This window comes from Podarcis pityusensis (genome assembly GCF_964106645.2).
Source record: "Podarcis pityusensis genome assembly, chromosome: 3".
Taxonomy (NCBI): domain Eukaryota; kingdom Metazoa; phylum Chordata; class Lepidosauria; order Squamata; family Lacertidae; genus Podarcis; species Podarcis pityusensis.
This window is the reverse complement of record NC_138026.1, coordinates 84,617,809-84,621,999: the sequence shown is the minus strand read 5'-3', so window position 1 is coordinate 84,621,999 and position 4,191 is coordinate 84,617,809.

Here is a 4,191-nt window from a genome sequence, read left to right as displayed (position 1 = left end):
CCAACCTCTGCTGATAAGCAGGCGAGGTCCGGCGATTCTTCTCAGATGTATGAGAGGAACACACCGTTCTTCCTCTCTCCCCTTTGGTGTCCCCAGGGAGGGGAAAGAAGCAGACAGAAAACTATTTACATCATTTATTTCTGCCTCTTACATCAGTACAGAGAATCATGTCTGCACTCAACAACAGCAAGAAGAAAAACTCCTCCCAAGTACATCCAGTACGGGTCATATGACACACACACACACTGAGCTAACATCCGGTGCTCAGTACAGAATGGACTGCCCCTTTGTTCCCATGGCAACAGTCACAAACATCCTGTCTGGCTTTCCAGCCACAAGCAGCTGGCTGAGCTGCTAGAACCTTTGCTTGCTGCAGCATTGGTGCTTTATGGTAACATAAGATACCTCAGTCTCCGCTGTGCCTCATTTCCAAAAGGAAACACAAACCCTGGATGAGAGCTGGAGCCCCTGGAATCCTGCACTGCTCAGAGCTTGGAATGGCGTGCAACAATGTAATAACATAACACAATAAAACTATTTGGAAACTATTACTATTCCAGTAAGCCACATGGGTTGCTTGTGGGAAGACCCATCATGATGGGTGGTGCCGGGGGGTGGGGAGCAAGCATTCTCCCCAAAAATGAGCTCAACCCTACCTTGTCCCTCTATTGCTGGACTCCCGCCTGTAACATATACATTTGGTTTTCTTTCAGAGATGATAATAATAATAATAATAATAATAATAATAATAATAATAATAGTAATAATAATAATAATTTATTTATACCCCACCCATCTGGCCGAGTTTCCCCAGCCACTCTGGGTGGCTTCCAATCGAGTGTTAAAAATAATACAGCATTAAATATTAAATAAATATTAAAAACTTCCCTAAACAGAGCTGCCTTCAAATGTCTTTTAAAGATAAGATAATAGTTGCTTAACGTGTGGGACGTACAATCACAGAACTGTAGAGTTGGAAGGGAAGGGTCATCTAGTCCAACTCCCTGCAATGCAAGAATCTCAACTAACACATTTATGACAGATGACCTATAAATCATTCGCTTGTAAATATGCTTTGCCCCTTCTGTGTGCCTCATCCCCTTTTTTCTGGTGCCGCCCACTGGGACCGGTTGTCTGTATGTTAGGTAAAGCTAGTAGTGATAATGTGTTTCCTTTTTCCATTTCACTGTAGCATGTCTGATGACATAATGGTAGCCAGATCAAGGGCTTTTTGTATAGGAATTCCAAATTGGAATTTTGTGACAAAAGGAGATGTCAGTTTGTTTCCAATCTAGCTATGCAGTCTGCAATTGTTCACTTGCTTTTTTGGAGGGAATCCAGATGATTTTGCCAGCCTATTGCATTCAATTTCGCCACACCAGTGGTGTAGTGTGGGTTGTCAGCACCCGGGGCAAGGCAAGTAATTTGCGCCCCCTAACCCGGGGCAAGGCAAGTAATTTGCGCCCCCTAACCCCAAACCTGCCGCCGCTGCCAGCTTCTTCTTGCTGCTGCCTGGTCTGGTCTGGTGTGGTTCTCTCCCGCGCTCAGTGCTGCGCTGGGCGGCCGCTGCACTGTCCCTCCCCCAGATAGTCCCTCGCTCTCTCTCCGCACCGCACGCCTGGCACCCACCCCCTCCACAGTGGGCGGCGACCCAGCGGCTCGGATCGGATTCGCACAGCCAGCACTGCAGTGAGAGAGAGTGAGTGAGCCAGGTAGGGGCAGAGAACTGCGAGTGCGAGCGCGCCCCCCCCAGATGTTGCGCCCGGTGCGGCCGGCCTCCCCTGCAACCCCACGCTACACCACTGCGCCACACCCCCATGTTGTATATTCAACTTGATTTGTGCTTATCGTTTTCATGGTTAAAGGGCACTTGTAGCATCGGTCTATCCAGTGCGGACAGGCAAAATATCACTGAGGTTTTCCAGGGCTATTGTGTCTTTAATTAGACACCATTTTGTGGTGTCTGCCTCTGATTGCTTCCTGTTCAGCGCAGCACACCATTGCTGATGAATTGACCCATTCTTAGCTTGTTTTCCACTGCCCTTAATTACGGGTTTCCTTTCATTATTTTACTTTGTCTTTCTGAAAATGCACAATTTTGAAACAAAAGAGCAGGGGAAAATGAGAGAAAACCAGTAATTAACATCTGACCATAAGGAAAAGGAATTGCTCTATTTAAAGAACAGTTAAGGAAAGAAATCATCTGCAATACTGTGACCGCACTGAACAGGAAGCACTTGGAGACTGAGGCTAGAAGGAGGAAGATTCTCAGTAAAATTTGCAAGAGCTCTTTCTTGAACAGGATTGGCTAGTATAGAGCTTGCCAACCTTTTTGGGCCTATAGGCACATTTGCAAACTGCTGTGGCCCGGGCTAGGGGAGAGCCCATGAGCTTCAGGGGCAAGATGGGTCAGTTTGACTGCAGAAAGCCCTGCATCCCTTGCTCTCTTATTTTTTTGTATTCTTATTATTTAACAAAATTTATATACCGCTTGATTGTAATAAAGCCTTAAAGTGATTTATAAGAAACAAACTAAAGCATTAAAATTACTAATAAAATACTATTATAAACAGGTTGTTTTTTTAAAAACAAACAAACACTGAAAACTAATTAAACTCAACAGTAAGCTAAACACAGATTAAAACACAACAACAACAAGGACTTTATTTGCGTAGCCAACAGGCCATTGCATCAAAGGACAAACACCGACAAAAATACATTACAAATATAGTTACCGTATAATCTTATGGCCTATTAAAACCCTAGGTAAAAGCTGGATTATCATTCATCAATGACCCTCTGTCCCATGGGCGACGGCCTTTTCTCTGGTAGATTGTTCCAGGTCGGTTAAGTAAATAGACCAGCCAAATTGAAAGAATATAAATATAAATGGTCAGGACAGGGAGAAAGATGTGAGGGCGATCTGGCTGCGACATCTGTCACCCCATTGATCACCAGGGTTGATTAAAACACATGCAGCTTCGATAGGCTTTCCTATACAAAAATGTTAAAGCAGGTACTGAAAACATTATACAGAGGACGCTCAGGTTGCGTTCGCAACCCGCAGCTTCCGCAACCTGCAGCACTGCGACTGCAGACGCGCGGGTTGCAATTTGGTGCTTCTGCGCATGTGCAAAGCGTGATTTAGCACTCATGCGCAAGCGCCAAAACCTGGAAGTAACCCGTTCCAGTACTTCCGGGTTTGGCGCAGTGCGCAACCCAAAATCGCGCAACCCGAAGCGTTTGTAACCCAAGGTATGACTGTACAGCAAAAGTGCCTGCTTGATGTCAACAGGCAGGGAGTTCCAAAGTGTAAGTACTGTTGTATTGTGGACATATATGGAGTAAGCCGGTTGAAGTTAAATCCTTCGAAGACAGAGGTCCTCTGGCTGGGAAGGACGATATGGGATTGAGGGGGCAACTCCCATCTCTTGCGGGGGTGCAATTAGTGCCAGCACCGTCCGTTAAGAGTTTGGGTGTAATCTTCGATACCTCCCTCTCCATGGAGGCGCAGATTACAGCTATAACAAAGGCGGCATTTTTTCATCTCCGCCAAGCTAAGCAGTTGGCTCCTTATCTCTCTCGCCCTGACCTAGCCACTGTGATCCATGCGACAGTCACCTCCAGACTGGATTATTGTAACTCGCTCTACGTGGGGCTGCCCTTGAGACTGACCCAGAAACTCCAGCGGGTGCAGAATGCCGCGGCGAGACTCCTTACGGGGTCCTCGCTGCGAGATCACATTCACCAGGGACTATACCAGCTGCACTGGCTCCCAGTGGAGTACAGGATCAGGTTTAAGGTGCTGGTTTTAACCTTTAAAGCCCTATACGGCCTAGGACCCTTGTACCTACAGGACCGCCTCTCCTGGTATGTCCCACAGAGGAACTTACGGTCTTCAAATAAAAACATCCAGAAGGTCCCAGGCCACAGAGAGGTTAGGCTGACCTCAACTAGAGCCAGGGCTTTCTCGGCTGCGGCTCCAATCTGGTGGAACGCTCTGTCACAAGAGACCAGGGCCCTGCGGGACTTGACATCTTTCCGTAGGGCCTGCAAGACAGAGCTGTTCCACCAGGCCTTTGGTCAGGGCGCAGCCTGACTCCCTCCTTTGGCAATCTGCACAGAATTTTTGCTTAATGGTTGCCATCAATTTGATTTTAATTAATTTTTGTAATGAAATGTTTTTAGAAT